Raw genomic sequence first — 19,036 nt, 5'->3', positions numbered from 1 at the left:
TGGACAATCGCTGCTGTTACTTTAACAAGGTGGCGTGTTCACCAAAGTGTGTCTTTTCCCAGCTGAAAACGGCAGCTGTTAATTGTCCAGTGCTTGTAAATGTCCTGTGTGACAGCTGGTCTTTGTCCTGCCTCTTATCAACTGTGATTGGACTGCTAGTGACACTGACCAGCGCAGCGTTTTACCCCAACATAGTAAGCCTCGATCGCATTCAGCTTAAAAATATTTAACGCTAGTGACATTATGTTGTATCGCCAGCCTTAGAAATACTTTCAAGAGTGTGCAATATTTAATGCTTGGTGGTGAGACAGACTCGTGCATGCAGCTCAGCTAGATGCCCCCAATCCTAATACCATGCACAGATGACGTGGACATCATATTTATTTCTCACTCAAGGCATTCAACTTGCCCGAACACAGAGAACTTGCCCTAGGTAAGGTAGAGTGCATGTGGAGATAGTGTGCAGAATTTCTTTCCCCACTGACCAATCAAATAGTTGAGGAGTAGGTAGAGTTTCAGTCGACTAAGACTTTCTTAGGTTGATTACAGCCCTGGTAGATGTGAAGATATTCGGTAGATAAATTAAAACTTTGACCTGCTGGTGCCAATAAATGAAAACCAAAACCTCTCAAGCTCACAGTGGTGCCAGGCGAAAGGTTAGGAGGTGACAGAAGTAATTAAGGATACACCCTCTGGGACCATGAATATCTGCACATAACTGACATCCATCCAGTAGTTTCAGAGATATTTCAGTCTTCCACAGACCAACAGACCAACTGCTAGCGTGACTCCAAGACACTGCCTGAGAAGACCTCCTTCAGTTTGAGGTTACAGCTTTATTGACTATAAATAATCATGAGCAAAGAGCTGAGGTTATATTTACAGTCTGCACTGTAAGTTAAGGACAAAGGTTTTTCGGTGACCCCTCGCTATCATTATAAATTCCACATTAGTGCTGCTGTCTCAAAAGATTCAGTCAGCGCTGACATGCGTTTGGGATTCTTATCACGGCTTATTGGCAGCTCTAATAAGCAACAGCTGGAGAGGCTCCTCCAGAGAGACACAGAATCAATGGCCTGATGTTGCTTTAAGGTGCGCTGGCGAGGGGTCAGCATGGGCCGAATCTAATTAACATGTGGAATGTAAAGCTAATATCCCGCTTGACCATAAATCACAAACTCATGGGAGTCATTTCTACGGGAATCTCCACAGTAGCTAAAGTTGTCTACAACACTAGATATTAAAGCATGAGGTTCAAAATTAGAGCTGGACAGACGGTGATACAGCGAGAAAACATTTTTCTTCTTCCTTTTTGACTCCAGTGGCCGTTGCTGGCTATTCATAGGGGCTACATTAAAAGACTGCATTCCCTTACACTGTGGTAAAGGAAGCTCTGACGTTCAGTGTGCGCGGTGTTGAGTGATGCATTCCTGAGTGCCTGTGTGAGCATTTGTGTGTGTGTGTGTGTGTCCGTTTATATAGACACAGAGGGGCAGACGGCCTGTCTACAGCCCCCCAGATTAGATCAGCTGGCTTGGATCTCCACTGCTGTACATGGGCAGTATGTGTGTGCGAGATAAATACCACATTTGACCTGGTTCTGACACTGTTACACCGTCACAACACACTGAACCCAACAGACTTTTAGGAGAATAGCTGTGTTCCATAATATTTGTGTAATGACCTGAATAAAGATTTCCTCAGTCGCTGATTTACATGAAATAGGTTCAGACATTGTGAGTCTTTGATGTGCCGTACGTGCATGTACAATGAACGACTGATTTCAGTTAAAACCGAATCAAAACAAAGGAATTTAAGTTCACATTCCTCTTATAACAAAACCACACACTCAGATATTTTCTTCTCGCTTTGGCCAGGGTTTCAACTTCAGCTCCAAGGAATCATTCAAATGCAAACTACGTCTCCAAAATGCCAGCGAGGTGTCAAGTTAGAAAAATAACCATGTTGTCTTCGATCCTGCGAAGCTTAGCAGCTGCACAGAGGAATGCTCAATAAAAGGCTACAGTAAAATATAGCAGAGAGCAGCGAGCGGTCCAAGAAAGGGCTCAGAACAGGATGTTACGTTGCCTTCAAAGCTCAGAGTTCAGAAGTCGTAAATACAACTTGTCATCATTTCAAGGTGGTTTTGGTTAACACGGGCACTACAACAAACTTTTTGTCTGTAGCGTTTTAGAAGAAGATATTTATGCATTTGTCAAGAAGTGCTGATGAAGAACATGAGATCTGGCTAAAGCCCTGAAAATAAGTTCTGATTTGATTAATTTGCTTCTCTGAATCAAACATGTTTTCTCTCAGCTACAATTGACATTTCTGGCAAATAAGTTCTTTGTTATACCCACACAGGACGCAGCTGTGCAGACCCACAACTTAATCTAAAGCATGGTTTGCAACCTGCCTTTTCTTAGTAGATAAGCAGAGACTATCCTGTTAGTTTCCTGCTCATTAAAAGGATATTTGTTCAGTAAATTTCTACACTGGGTTATGTTCAAGACCACCGCCAAGCTGCAGCTGAGGGGAGTTTAGTCATGCTAGAGAGATGACTCTAAGGATGGCAACATCTCCCTGTCGGCCAGATGGTCAGTCCGTCCACCATCACGTCACCACAATAAAATCTGATCAGGTTTTGGATCTTGTCCACTTTTGTGTTTCTAATTTTCTCTCAGCACTGCACGAACGAATGCTGGATGCCCATCTCCTCGAGCATCCTTGCATTGGAAGTATCGGTGTTAGTGCCACGGAGCAAGCCAAAACGACATGCCTCCACTTCTCTTCCTCCAAATAAGGACTCCGTATAAGATAATCCAGTTGAAATTCATATACATTTTTTGAGGGATACCCCTTGAAAGTCAGAGATTGGTTTCGTCAGTCAGAGACCCCTCAGTCAACTGAGATTGCTTCAAGTCATTAACATGGCATGATTTGATTTGGCATGCCCAAAACTGCCTCTAGAAAATCCTTTCATGGAGCCAAGATGATGAATCCTACTGACTTTGGTGATCCAGTGGTTCTTCCTCTAGCGCCACCACTTGTGGTTTTGAATATTTGCAACACTCCCCGACAGCCTTGGACTGCACTCCTCTGTGGGAAAGCTCAGACTCCTGATGCTCAGAAACCATACCCACATACCATTTGAAACAAGCTAGATAATGCCAAGAAAACATGATCTTGTATCACTGTATGACATCACTATCAGTAACAGTCAGTTTGATATACGAGGTTTGAAAAGTGCATGCTCCAATAAGTACGTTTCCGTAAACTATTTGAACGTTTGGCACAGATCACGATTGCTACAGAGAGAGGGATGAGGACTATTAGGAGATGTTTCCATGGCAACCACAATGCACAGATGTATTTGTCCATGGGAAAACACAAAAATAAAGATGAATGCCTGACAGTTTGCTGACTAAAGCAAGACAGAGCAGCACTGGTTATTCTCTTACAGTAGTTTCTGTAGCTCCCACGCTCTTCCTGCCTCTCTCAGGCGCTAGCGTGCATACATGCACATTTGACTTCAGAATGCCTGTCCACTTGTCACACACACCTGAGCTGTGACTCATGGCGTCCCAGTGCATTATGGGCTTTCCAAAGCTCTATCAGTTGGCAGGAGAAGGTGATGCATGGCAGACACTGTGGTGCGTGACTAAAACGGGCTGAGCTTCTCAGGCATTCCTGAGGGACTGAACGCTGCCTGACCAGGATAGCAACCTGCAGCACTGTGACTGCGCTTTGGGGAAATGTGAGCTGTGAGACCCATGATGAAGGGATGCTGTATTTGTAACACCCTGACTCCTACAACGCCCTTTGGCCAGTTTGAAGCTATTAATTCAGTTTAAGAAAGTGCTGAAACAACTGTTTAATCAACCAATTAGTTAACTGAATCAAAAATTTAGATATTAAGTTCAACAATTTGCAATTCTAATACTTTTCCCCTACAAAATGTGAGACTAGAACATGATTAAAACACATTTTTTTCCAGGATTTCATGCACAAAAGCAAGAAATACAAAATACCAGCACTACTTGCAGAGCTGCATATGCATATTAAAAACATACAGGTTAACCCACACAGCTAGGGACTGTTGGTGCTAGATGATTTAACTAAGTAGAGCACTGACCTTCACTTTAATGATCAGTTTTACAATCCCTGATACATGTACTCCTGTTGATTGCCTCTTTCGACATCAGCCTTATATCTGCAGACAGCTAGTTAGTGTAAGCTACCCACAGGTAGGGACAATACATTTTGGAACTTCCACACAAACAAAAAAAATGTCTGCCTCAGATGAGACAACACAACCAAGGACTTAGCTTTAAGGTTCCTGAGAACTAGGGCTGACCACTGATAGTCGACCAAACATTAGTTAACCCTAAAAGTCATTAGTCAGCAAGATTTCATCTGCCCCGCCCACCCCCAAACTCTATTAGGAGCTGTGCCTTGTCAAAATAAATCAAAACCTGTATGTCTGGACCATGTGGGGATTTAATTTGAAAGGACAGACACAGGAAGTGTCCACGCTCAGCAGTCAGACAGGAGTCAGGTTAATTTCCAGGGCTGGTACCTGCGGTTATTCCACAGGCTAGTTAATAACATGTCGGGCAGGAAATCCAAAGTGTGGGATCATTTTGAGAAGGTGAAGGACGAACCCAAGGTGATATGTAAACTCATCTTCATTGGTCGACTACAAACATGACGTATCATCTGAAACATGGAAGTAGCTACATGCCCATTAGCCCACAGCGTCATTAACAGGCGGCTCGCTCAGTGTGTGACGTGCACTTGCAGATAAAATATAGGCCTATATTAATGAAGGTTCATTAGTACGGTTTGTATTTCTCTGTAATGTAGCACAGTGTTAACAATGTTACTGATACTATTCTTTGTCACACCTTCAACTCAAACCATTGTGTTGCCCCGCAGAGGCCCGGTTTTATTACCTACACTGCAGCCAACCACCAGGGGGGCGGTTGAGATGATTCAGCTTCACTTTTGAGGAGCTGTCATTTCGTTTTTGTTTAGATACAGTCTATGTTCTGGACCAAAGGTCGAAGGGGGTTGTTTGTGGACTGATGTGTAGGTATGGTAGGGGGGGGGTCACGTAGCTGCTCCAGCCACAGCTTTACCAGCTCGACACAGTCTGCCCTGAAAAGCACCCGTGGTAGAAATGGTACTGCCAAATCTCTATAGGCCCCCACTGTTTCACCTCCTGTGTGCTGACTCTTCTCTCAGTCTGTCCCTGTTGTAGATTCAACAGTTAAGTTAAGTGAATGGGGTCAGCCAGCCTTATATCATAATACACTTTTATGACTCTTTCTGAGCTAGGGCTCCCCAGGTGTTCACTCAAAGAACCTCTGAAGGTTTCTGAACCCCCCACGTGAAAACCTCCGATGCAGAGAAACCAGTGTAATTGAGCCACACAAGCCTTAACTGTGAAGTGGATTTACTTTCCTTTAAATTGAGCTGCATTTGCAAGTGCTTAGAAGTACTTACTTCAGCGAGCGCTGCCATGAATAATGACCAGCAGAGTCAGGGAGCTAGACACAGTAAAAGCATGCACTGCAGCAGTAAAGAAGCTGGCGGCTCAGAGTCACAGCGCTCTTTTGTAGGAGAAGGCCTGGACTTCCCTTGCTCAGAATGGCTGTTCTTCTCTGGCCGTGAAAAGAAGGAATGGAAAAGAAGGAAAAACAGGAAAGGGCGGTGCATAACTCTGAGGGGGAAAGGGTTGCTTCAAGTCCAAAGGAAAGGAACTTACAGACTTTCCTTGCCTCTGCTGAGTTAGCCCTTTAGTCTTACCTAATCCTCCCTCCTCCACTTGTACAGTAATGGTGTGGTTGTTTAGGCCTTTTTTTTTTTATATTAATTTTGGTGAAGGAATCTACGTTTAAATGAGCAAGTGTGCAGAGCTAAAGAAAAAAAGATGCATTCAGTCACTCCACTGTTGTCTGTGCCATATCTCTGGCATCCTATCCTCCCATCCTCCCTTTTTCTCTCCCTTGTTTCCTCTCCCTCCTCCGTCTCCCTTATATATCATACCACCCACACAACTGCTCAGTTCACTCCGTCTGCTGTGCGCCAAGCCAAACCAGTGGCCCCTTGACTTCACATACCCTTCAAACAGTGCAGAGCGGGGAACATGTCTGAGCTCTGAGACGTACAAGCCGCCCGACAGAACTGAAGGAGAATACCAAACAGTGTCTGTCTGTGTCTCTGTCAACCCCCCCACCCCCCCCACCCACCCACCACCACCACAACCACAACCACCACCTCCCACTACCCTCCGGAGGGCCCTCTCATAGCAGACAAAAGCAATGAATCAGGCTGCCCTCTGAGACCATGACAGAGGGTCTGATCCTTAAAGTGTTCCCACTCACCGTCCCCTCTTTGCCAGAAGAGCCTCCGTGTGATAAATAATACTAATGAGGCAGACGCTGATGTCTTTAATCTTTTGGTGCTTCTTTGCCTCGAGGACGCTGATACAGGCAGACAATCCAACATGATCTTTCCACTGACGAAGAAAAAGGGTAAAATACTCCAGGAGATAGGAGTGAAGGCACAAATGCCTAGAAAAATGTCATCATAGTTTCCACATTACAAAAGCATTCCAGTTTTCGAACTACTCCTCAACAGAAGAAGCTTTGTCAGATAGAAAGCAACGTGAAAATAACTGTATTGAACAGTTAAAGTTAGAGTGGAACTTGTGAGCGAGGAGCAGGAATGCCAAGGAGTTTCCATCACGTCGGATTCAGTCTGCCATCCTTTATTTTTAGCCTCAAAGAGAAACACACAGATGTGTGTTAATGACATCAGACTCTATTTCTGTCTTCACATTTCGAGAAAAAGGTTCAGTGATCTAGGGCACTGGAATGATAAAAACGAAATCGTACAGCTGTAAAATTAGCTAACAAGATAATGTCAGCACTGATAGGACCTTAGGCATATTCTACTAAATTTATACCACAGGTATGTGCGAAGGAATATCCTGAGAGTAATGAGGCATCACACTGGGTGAGAATATTTAACATTTGCTGAACAGCTGCCAAGGCTAGAAGAGACAAATAAAGTTTAACAGCACATTCTGTTTTCATTCATTCACTGAAATGTTTATCAGTGACACTTCAGTTACAGTTTAACAAATACAGATGAGTCATTAAGACAGTGAACCGACTTCAGTAATGTCCATTTCACAGCAGTTATCTATCTTAACCACTATTTTTATGGTGTGTGTACCACCGGTAGTACATGGGCTCCTTCTAGTGGTATGAGGGTACTCCAGCTTCCTCCCACAGTCCAAAGACATGCAGGTTAAGTTATAGTAATTGGTGAATCTAAAATTGGCTGTAGGTGTGAATGTGTGCATGAATGGTTGACTGTCTCTACAGCCCCGTTTCCACCGAACCCTCTGGTACAGTTCAGTTCGGTATGCATTTTTTTCCGTTTCCACTGTGAAAAGTTGTGGATGTACCGATAGAACCATTCTGTACAGTCCCCATTTTTGGTCCCCCTTCTGTTGGGGTACCTAGACTCTCACTGCAGCCTGTTTGTGCAGACTGATAAAGGAGTAAATACAGTGAATGCTGGACGGAGAAGAGAGTAACAACAACCCCGCCCACATGAAAGAGTAACATTTGTGGTGGAAACACTAGGCTCTAGCTACCATGTCCGAAGGGCTACTTTTGGTTCCAAAGGTACTATACTGGAAACAGGGCTTATGTGTCAGCCCTGCGATAGACTGGTGACCTGTCCAGGGTGTACCCCGCCTCTTACCCACTATCAGCTTGGATAGGCTCCAGCCCCCCCTGCGACCCCTACTAAGACAAGCAGTTACAGAAATGAATCAGTAATTGTTTTTAAATGTACATGATAGTATCAAAATACTCAGCCTGCTATGTCGACACATTCTTGAACGTGGCACACACATAATTATGATAAATTGCAATGGCAAGATAAGCTGAGGTAAAAAGAACAGTTAAAAACACTTCAATCGTGGCTCCTACCGGTGACTATTAGAAAGAGAAGTGTGGGTCAGGAGGAGAATATTTCCAGCAGCCCAGCTGAAACTGAAGTGGATGACAATGAACCGAGCGAAAGCGCTAGTGGCCACTTAAGCAGTGCCAGTGAAGTCTCCACAGAACCTGACAAGAGGCTGGCCCCAGCCGTGTATGAGAGTTGTGCGCAAGAGTTTAAGTGCCAGTTCTGTTGAGAACAGTCACCATTAAATAATCTTCTGATTAGGAATAAACCTGCCTCCTGCACTGATTGCCCATAGCTGAATTCAGTACACCAACACCATTAAGACCAACACCTATGTTGGTCTTAATGGTGGCACTTAAAGAGCCTTGTATTTTCTCAGATGGTATGTGGTGTTTAAAGTTTGAGAACCACTGGTCTAAAGTTCGCTAAAGTTAGCCACCATGAGACTCTTCTGGGTGTGATATGCCTTTCTGCAGCTGGGGTTTGACTGGTGGACTTCTGTTCTTTGCACTGGTAAGAGAAAAATAAAGAAGTGGTTGATGAAGGCGGAAGTCCATCAACTAACTAGGACACGAGCTAACCACGAACAGTGAGTCACATTAGCTCTCTGAACTAGATAGGCAGATATTACGCCATTGCATCGAGCTTTTTTGAGTTGCATGAGAAGACAGTACAATTGCAGTGAAAGCCTGCCTGACACGAATGTGCAGGGATGAATATGCACGGTGATATGATCAGTTGGTAAGCTGCCCCAGATGTTGATCGCCATGCAGTTAGCCATGATGGCCGTTTCAGGTGGCTACTGTCTGTGTTTACTTTCGGTCAGACTCGGAAAGTGTTTGAAGTGCTTCGTGTAAAAATCATGTTTATTTGGAAAGCTGTGGGAGGCTCATGCAGCTTGGTCCGATATATGTTGTTGTTTCCCTGAGCAGAGCTCATGGGTGCAAAGTTAGCACGAGTCATGGAGCCATATTTGTAGGTTGTAGCAGCAATCCCAGAGTGTGTTTTATGGCTTATGTGATCTCCTTTCAAAGGTAACGGTCTTGCTTTAATGATTTAAAATGGTGAAATGTCATTGTATTATAGGGTGTGGCTACACAAAGTCATTGATATGATAATACAAGTGGTCTATGTGTTTTTTTATTCAAGATATACACTATGAAAAGTGTATGAAAACCAGTTTTCATGATGGTTCAGCCCCGGGACACTCAATGATCCACTCTAATAGTTTAACAGAATAATGGGGGTGGTAGCTGCAGCCTAGATGTCAGCGTTATGAGTAGCTCTGCAGACAGCTTGTTGCTGGTTTTGAAAGTTATGCTTTACTTTCCACACAAAACTCTTAGCCACATAGATTGGCTCTTAGCCTGCCCAACATTCCCCTTGTATGAAGGAGGCTAAAGATACACCTCTTGAGGTGAAGGGGGGAGGCTTCTGCCTTGCAAGGACTTTCTGACTTTTCCAGTCTGAAAATCAATAACACTTAAGCAGTTCTGGTTTCTTTTCAGTGCCTTAAATACATTCATATTGAACAGGGTTCACAATTCAAATCTCATCACAACATGTCCTCCCACGGCAGTTCAGCCAGAACAATTGAGGCGAAACCACAACCTCTGGACGAGGGCCAAGTCCATATCACTATTCAAGGCTGCATCTCTGTGTTGAAAATAGCTGTGCAGTGCTAACAAGTTATTTCGGACTCCTCTCCACCTGGCCTCTGCAATCACTCCAAAAGGTGGACGAAATCACAGCAGACACAAAAACAAATCTGCCTCAACCCCTATAGAGACACAAAAAACCCACAACTAACCTTGTGTTAATGGAAAAGGCAAAATGTCTGTGTGTTCCAGAAAATTAAAAAGCTGAAATGCTGATTCACTGTTGCATTGTAAAGTACACTTGAAAGTAGACAAGCTTTGCTCAAGCATCTGTAAAATATGACATTTTTAGGCAGCCATCTGTTTAACCATTTATGGCGATCCTCTGATCTAGAGAAGGACGGAGCATCCAGTTCTCACCACGAACCCCCAAGCTGAAATTTAGGCTCGTTTAAGGGATCTTGTGGGGTTGCCTGGCTGTGACAATGTGAGCTGAGGGCTCTGCATGTGAAGCTTAAATCTGCTGTACAGTAAGCTTCCCCCAAACTCCCGGTCTTTGCTGACTCTGCCCTTCCTTTCCTGAAACACAGGAAGCTCAACAGGATCACACAGGAAGCCTGTATCGTGGTGCCTGGAATCCAGTCACATCTCCCTCTTACAGACATAAAGATGACATATTTGGCATTCAATAGAGAAAGGAAGAGAGACACAGAGAGGGAGAGGGGGAGAGGACCAGACTGACTCGTTACAGAGCGCTGAAAATACTGCAAGCTGCCAAAACGGGAGCATATTGTCTTTGTGAATCAAGCGTGTCTGATTCCCAAACCTAAACCAGACCATCACTGTAATCTAAGCTTTGGGAAAAGCTAAACAAGCTTGAAAAGTGCTTGATAAAATGCGAGTGACACAGCCAAAGATACACTGGACATTAATAAACAGCTGTCACCGATGTTAATTCTCTGGGATGATCTACAGAAATCAGCGCAGCACCTGCACTGCTGAGACACTGAGAGGGATAATTTAGATACATGACAGCAGTCTGCAGTCTCAGGCAAATATTTACAGCAGTGAGGTGATTATTCAACTGTGTGTGGGGACGGAGACAAGGACGAAGACCATTTCTCCACAGATAATGGTCCCAACAGTCAGTCTGCTAAAGAAGAGCTGCTGCTACTGTATAGTTGGTACACTACACTGACAGTTTGAGGGTGAATAAAAACAGCTCAGGATATTCACTTCATTTATCTGTCTGAACACATCCTGACTGTCATGCTAATGCCAGCATGCTAACACGCCAATGTTTAGAGCAGGGGTGTCAAACATACGGCCCGTAGCCCAGAACCGGTCCACAACAAGGTCCAATCTGTCCCACTAGATGACAAGAACAATGCGGGATTTATACTTCTGCATTAAATCGACGCTGTTCCTGCGGCCTAGGCTGTGCGTCAATGTAAAACCTATGCCGTACCCTACGCAGTAGCCAGACGTGCACCTCCACAGAGGAATAATTTTTTTTTTTTCTGTAAGCTGAAACCATTTCCCTCAGTGGAAACGAAGCTTTAATTTACTTTAATTTCACAGAGAGAAAGAAACAATAAATTGTGAAGACAATAAAGCCTCCACAAAAATATCATTTTAAGTCTTGTGCATGATTTATCCTGGCTTCATATGAGCAGAGGAAATCTTGGCTCGTCGCTAGGCTAATTTATACAATGTAAAATGCCTTAAGCTTGTGCTAATAACTTTATCATGTTATATTTGTTTTGAAAACGTGTTTAGTATAAGACAGTTGTTTTGTCAGTGAACCTTGTGAGGTGTAATGGAGCCAAATTTTGTACCATTACCTTTGTTAAATGTTGCTGTTGTCCCTGGCTTCATAAAAGAAGAGAAAAAAGCCAGCTAGCTGCTAGGCTAATTTATACAATGTAAAATGCCATAGACTTGTGCTAATAACGTTAGCATGTTGTATTTGTGGGGAAAATGTGTCCAGATAAAGACAAGTGTTTGTCTGTGAATGCTGCGAGTTATAGTGAAGCTGATTTGTGTGCTTGTGTTTGAAATTGTCTCTATTAAGCCATGTTTAATGTGTGTTTAATGTGTGTTTTGAATCAACTAAGCTTTACAGCACTTCACAGAAACCCCTGTAATTCTTTACACAAAAAAGGGAACATTTTGGAGCTGATGATACGATGATAAGTTATTGCGAGATGGTTTTATTGGTCCGGCCCATGTGAGATCAAGTTGAGCTGTGTGTGGCCCATGAACTAAAATGAGTTTGACACCCCTGTTTTAGAGGGTATAATGATTACCTACTCACAATTTTAACTTAAAGTGTTAGCATGCTAACACTTGCTCATTAGCTCATTAGCACAACACAAAGTACACCTAAACCTCATGGTGGTGTTATGTCATGCTAGTTTTGCAGGTCTGTGGTCATAAGTCAAATTATTTTATGTGATTACAAAGCTAGATGAAAAGTTAAAGGATCACTAAGTTATTACAGTTCATCCCAAAGAAGGAATAAATGTGTGCCCCAAATTTCCATCCATGCAACAGTTGTCGAGACAATTCACTCCAAACCACAAATGTGAGCTTCACGGTGGAGGAAACGTCAGGCAAAACCAGCCACATCCTTTTATGAGAACAGCGTCACCGAGTGCAAACTACAGCACACAAGCTGTCCAACAGAAGCCAGCAAGTCATAAAGACTGTGGAAATGGCTGCAGTATGTCCCAGGCTGTCAAAGCTCCGTCTTAATCCGATTTGAACCCGGCAGCGGCCCAGCTGTGGACACCTCCGTTGTCTTTCTGCTAAAGGCTCGAACGCTTGCAAACTGGCACATTAATGACACTCAGCTGTCTCACATTAGGCCACAGACTTGACACTTGAACCAGAGGGCCTCCGTTTCCGCTGCCATGGGAGAGTGAAAACTGTGCAGCTGAAACAGTTGCATACATGCATTTCCTCTCGGGAACACATGTCATGTTTAATTCTCAAGACGTTCTTTGGGGTCACTGACTGAACGTCGTGTTCTAAAACTGTGTTTGAGCTCTGCGGTATCACTTCCTCAAAACGACAGACTTACTATAGAGAGTCTTCGTCAAGCTTGATGTCCCTGAACTATACAGCTGGTGCTGAATATAAATGAGTGAATTAGATATCATGTTGTTGTGGTACCGCTTCCTGACATCCACTGATTTAGCGCATGGGAACAGTTGATTCTTTTACGCATGATGTCTATTGAACTAAAGATATGTGCACTGTTGGTTTGTATCTATTCATTCAGTTGGTCAACTTATTATGCTCAACTGTGTGTTGTGGGAATGACGTCACCCCAAAAATACAGTGCGGGTTCAGTCAGGAACAATCAGCTCCTTTAATCGAGCTGCATCAGATATAAATAGAGGGATTTCCAAGTGTAATGAGTGGCTTTAACGAAGCCCATCCATGAGGCCACAGTGCTATACTGTGTTTCTGTCTCTGAACTGGTGGGCCGCTGGTGACTCACTTAACACCCCTGAGATGTCAGCGTCTGACAGACCACATTCTCTCACACACACACACACACACACACGCAGAAAACAGTGTGTGCATTGTATTGGTTCTATGTGTTCATGTATGTAGGGCGCTGAGGGGAGGCACATGGGAAGTGATCAGTTAATGATCAAAGGTATGGAGACAAATTCTGATGTCAAAAAATTATTAAACAGAATCTTTTCTTTTTATTGTCACTGCTTAAAAATACTTCTAAATGTTAGAATATAACATATATGATAGTAGAATTCATAAATTAAAAGATAAACTATTAAAAATCAGCTAAATAAACTCACTGGCAATGCTGTCATTGGTGTCCATCACATTTCTGGACATGTTTACAGAAAATTCTACATGGCACATATCAAATATTAAATTCAGTAGGGGCGGATATCTTTTTCGTCTCCTTTTTTATTTTCAATGCCAATGCTGTTATAATAATATAAACATTAGAACAGAAAAAGATTATTGATATATCTATTAGGGATGGAAAAATCGCATAGTATCACAATATTTGTACGCTATATGTGTGGTAATATTGTATTGTTACATGAACGCCAAGTATCTATTTTTTCAATTAAATTAATTAGAAATATTACAAATACAAATTACACTTTTGTTAACCTATCAAAATAATTAAAATCAATTGCTTTTTCAGTCCACTTGATACATTTTGCTGCAACAAAAAAGGCTGAAGTGAGATGAACAGACTGAAATCTTTATCTTTTTAGATAAAACAAATGTTGACAAAGTTTTACTTTGGAGGAAAAAAATTGCTGAAATACACACCACACACAAATGTGTATTTTCATCTAATTGTACTGTGCAACAGTTAGAATAAAGTTTTTGTATTTGTATGATTGCATTTGTGTTTATTATATGCTTGTTTTAGTATAGCAAGTATAATGAATATAATGTAGGAATCGGTAAGGAATCGGAATCGTTAAAATCCTAACGAGTCCCAACCCTAATCGTGACTTATGTACTGTGATAATAGCCTCTGGTGATTCCCATCTGTCATATTTAATTTAATTTTATTTTATTTAGTTATTCATAGTTTTTGTACTGTTGACCAGACATGTTATTGTGGGCTCTAGGAAATCATAATCAATATTTATTTATTTTATTATTTATTTATTTTTTTTTTACATTTTATAGACCAACGATTACTCTGAAACACAAAAATTAAAATAGCCCTAAATAATTTCTATCTGAGACTTTGGACTCACTCTGCTCACTCTATAACTTTTATATTTAAAGGTAAAGCTACAGTTGGTAACTAATGAAATAACTTTGTGTCATATTTGCTGAAACTGTCATTATATTCTGATAGAAGTTTGTTTCCCGTCCTCGTCCTCTTCCTACTGCTTCTGATGGCATTTGCTAAAATCAACCACGGCACTCCAAAAACAACCAGTTACAGCGGAAGAGTGTCTCATGCAGCTGCATTGCATAATTCTCCCCTCGAATGTTTTAAAAACACATTTTAGTGCACTGTTTAGCTGTAAAATGGGAAAATTTGTGATCCGGCTGCCATGTTGAAAATAGTCAACTTAAGCACTGCTCACCAGCTGCACCAACTGGGGTCTAGGTACCATGTCTGAAGGGTCCATTTTGATTCCAAAGGTACAATACCAAAAGTGTTTGGTGTCAAACAAGGCTTTTGTTACGTGTTGTCTCATATCCCTCTCCGTTCACTTCCTGTCACCTCTCTCCTATCTACCAAAGGCAAAAAAGTCTCAAAACACATAAAAAACAACAGTATTTGATACTCTGTGGGTAACTGTTTTACTACCAAGCCTCAGTGACCATTTCTGCTGCTGAGAGACAAGCCAGCGTTCATGTTAGTGAAGAAAGCCACATTTCTAAACACAAACTCTTTTATATCCTTGAACTGAGTTGTTCTGTGAATGAAAGGCACATAAAACTTTTTTCCCCCCCGACTCAGAGGCCCTCGCAGTTAAACCTTCACACTGTCACAATAATAAACACAGTATGACGGAGCTCGCAGGCCGCAGAAGTCTGCTACTATTTACAACCGACATAACATGTTTAGCCTCGTTTTCTCAGCGGACCTTGGCAAGCAGAGGTCAGCTTTAACCGTGCCATTCCTCACCAGTGTTTCACAGGCTGTTTTTAGAAGCATGAGCCCCTCCAAAAAAAAAAAAAAAAAAAAAGGCCCAGAAGTGTATTTGAGCCCAACGTGGAGAGGAGGAGTGGAGAGACGGGAGCAAAGGCAAAGGTTTTGGCTCTGGAGGTCACAAACCAAAACCAAGAAAGGCCCACCCCGCAATCTAGCTGCAAAAATAGACGAATCTGTGCCAATTTCCAGAAGAATAAGATGGAAGAAACGCAGCAAGGGGAATTATTGTGTTAAGCTTAGAGTCTTAAATTTCTGTAATAGTTGGTTTTAATCTAACTGGTTTGAGACTGTAGGAAAAACTGCAGAGGTTTGTGCTGCGGGTACAACATGTGATTCAGAGCCTAACAAATCACAGATAACTGCTCTGCTGGGATCAACAGTTGTAGCCTCGCTTTCAAACCTGCGGGGTAAGTGTGCGTGCGTGCATGGGTGTGCATGTGGTGGAGGTAAATGGCTGTAGCAGGCGATTATTTGCACCGCTTCACGCCTGTGAGCCTAGATCTCCCCCTCCGGCACAAAGCATGTGTCACAGAGGGTGATCACACACATTCATCACTCCTGTCCCTCAGGAACACAGCAACACACACACACAGAAAATCACAAAGTGCATATTTATCACTTCCGTCTCGAGGGGACAAGTTCACACATAAGTTGGACGTCATTCACTGGCCGAAAAAACAACAAACACACACATGTGAAACGTCACATGTGCAGGAGACAGGCCTGGGTGTGGCCCTGTGTGTGCACTAAGTGACCTCGTAAATCAGGTGGGAGTCGGCAGCAGCTGTTCCCCGGGGGCCCGAGGTCACATCGATTCAGCTGGTGGCTACTGGCTCTGCTACCGTCTATCAGCTCCCCCACTGTCCTACATTTACCCTCCTCCTCAATTAGCCTTCCTCCCCATCCTCCTCTTTAACGGCCCTGCCTCCACCCCCTTCAACTTCCATATCTCCTTCTGACATCCTCTCTTTCACTCCGCCCTTGCCTCCCTTCCTGTGTCCATTTCCCTGATTAAACTGATGCCGAGGCTCTCCAGCTTCACTGTGGAGTCAGCGCGGTCAGCGTCCTCTCCTTCAGATGAAACGGGGGGGACTCTGCTTGATCCAATCAGTGCGTGATGTGCAGCCCGTCGATCATGCACCGCACGGAGCAATAACAAGCAGCAAGCTCTTCATGTATGTTGATGTATTTAAGCATTCCCCTCATTATATTCATATCTCTGCTTCAGGTTTGCTACACAAGGCTTCAGGATTTACTTCACTCTGTCTCTTTGGGACCTCACTGACTCACAGCGGATTTAAACTTCTGAGGCATCTCTCCCTCTGGCCTGTCAGCATCTCAGGTCAAGTGATCCCTGAGTAATTTAAATAGATCATGTGAGATCGCTCGTTGAAGCTCTTTCATATGACCGTCTGCATTAAACAAGGAGAGGTGCAACAACAGCCTGTTGCTCTGATCCAGGAAAGATGAACGGGTGAATAATGTTGTGTAGCTTGCATTATTAAAGCAGATTAGTTAATGAATTTTAAGAGAGCACACTGCCCTCAAACCACACACATGGACACACCATTATCATCCCTTTTATTAAACCGTCATAAGCTACAAATCTGGTTACAGCAGTGTACTGCTTTCAAGGTACACCATGGTGTGAACATTGACAGTTACCATACTATGTAGGTTTGCTTTGCTATTAGGGGAGGGCGAACAAATAAGCAATATCGTATCGTCACACAGTGCCAAGTATCGATTTTTTAATTATATAAATATTAATATTACAAATTAAACTTCAGGTAGCCTACTAGAATGATATAATCAATTGCCTTTTCAGTCCTCTAAATACATTTTGCTGCAAAATGAAAAATAAAAAAAGGTAATAAATCGCAATGTATCACAATGTTTTACCGTGATACTCAGCATATTACAACATATTTAAAATCACAATAATATTGTATCGTGTAAAGTATCGTGACAATATTGTATCAACGATGCTCTGGTGATTCCCACCCCTCTTTTCTATGGTACTGACCTCATCTTTATTTTAGTTATTTTCAACTAGCGACTTAAAATGGCTGCACGTGTCGATTAAAGTAATAAAACGTTTGTTGGAAATGAAAAAAATGTTTTTGTTCCTTTAAGTGTCATTGTATCTAATAATAATTTTGTAATACTGTAATAAGACAGTTATCTTACCGTGAAAGTTGCACACTGTTCCAACCCGACAATAACAATTACTTTAAAGAACATAATTTAAGCTAGCACATTTTGAAGCTTGAATGCTCGATGCGTGATACTGGATTTTTTGCCGATATGTAACAACTTATTTGACTGATAACTGATACTGACATATCCACTTTTACGTAATTTTAGACAAAATGAAGTGAACCCCAAAGCCTTTGTAATGTCATGATATCGCAATATTTTCTGAGAATGTTATCGTACCGTGAAAGTCCCGCACCATTGCAACCCTTCAACAACTTTTGAAAAACATTATTTAAGCTAGCCCGTTTTGAAGCTTGCATGCTATTAGGGATGCACGATATTGGATTTTTTTTGCTGATATCCCATACGCTCATATGTAACAACTCATTTGACCAATAACCACAACCGATATCGATATATTTTCCTCTACATAATTTTAGTGATTGCCAAGTCTCTTCTGTAGTAAATTAGCATCATACTATACATGCATACTCTTATTGTGATGGCCCACCAGCAGATGGAGACATTAAATACTTTACAATGTATGTAATATTTGTACATTGTGCACCATCAGAAAAAAACATGTTGGCCGATTCTAATAGTTCATTTAAATGCCGATATCGGCCGATACCGATGATGTACCGATGTTATTGTTCATCCCTCCTATGCTGCACAATTATACCAAGTGATATCTTAACATATACACCACACATTCATTTTTGAGTGCCATACAGGAACATTTAAATGTTGCTACAAGTGATAACAAGTACCCTGAAGTACCTCTGCATCAGTGTAAAGTTACTGTCCATGACACAGACCTCTACACAGATATAAAATAAAGTGAATCTTTATTTACCTTGGCGCTGTGGTTTTATTTCCGAGGCGACATACAGAAGAAGTGAGCGAGCTTTTCCTCCTCAGCAGCTCCCAGTGATGATCCTCCACACTGCAGCACAGACAGACAGACAGACAGCAGCAGCAGCAACTATCTGCCCTGTTGGCACCGGGGGCCACTTTCTCCTCCGACTAAAGTCACGGCAGATTGCCCCTGCTGCTCATTCCCTCCTCAACTTCCCTCCACAGAGAAAATGTACACAGTTAATATTAAAACCAAATGTGGGAACAGTATGGTGGCTGGAGAAGGAAACAAAATCCCAGCAGCGCCTCTGTGAACCTCTTCTCCTCGGTCTAATTCAGGAGAAAGCGGAGAGGCGAACCCGCAGAGCTCCGCTCCTCCTGCCTGAACATCACTGCTGCCAAGAGACAACGGAACACGCACCACTTCCGGTTGTGACCTTCAAAATAAAACTCGGACGCCAACTACATGAAGCATTTAAAAACTCACTCTATAATTCATTTTATTAGTCTGTTCACACTCAGGAACATAGAAAAATATGCCTATTTTACTATACATATCTAAAATTTATTTAAAGCATAATTACTGCAGACTGTGATATAAATATAGTATTTACTTACCTGCCACTTGAGGACACACAGCGATTAAAATGCAAACACACAGCAAACACCGAAAAATCTGCTACATTGATACTGTTAGCTTACACATAAACACCTA

At 42.4% G+C, this 19,036-nt stretch overlaps 1 protein-coding gene across 2 annotated transcripts in view; it reads right to left on the bottom strand.

Moving 5' to 3' along the window:
- Positions 1-18,718, bottom strand: part of itgb1a (integrin, beta 1a) — a 36,720-nt gene extending 18,002 nt beyond the window's left edge. The window contains exon 1 of one of the 2 annotated variants that reach the window (XM_049564745.1): positions 18,320-18,718. The gene's annotated coding sequence lies outside the window, so the exon portion shown is untranslated. The remainder of the gene's footprint in view (positions 1-18,319) is intronic. The other variant, XM_049564747.1, reaches the window with a different exon arrangement.
- Positions 18,719-19,036: the final 318 nt, after the last annotated feature.

This window comes from Epinephelus fuscoguttatus, linkage group LG21 (assembly GCF_011397635.1).
Source record: "Epinephelus fuscoguttatus linkage group LG21, E.fuscoguttatus.final_Chr_v1".
Taxonomy (NCBI): Eukaryota; Metazoa; Chordata; class Actinopteri; order Perciformes; family Serranidae; genus Epinephelus; species Epinephelus fuscoguttatus.
The sequence above is the reverse complement of the archived record's forward strand: the minus strand, read 5'-3'. Positions and strand labels throughout refer to the sequence as shown.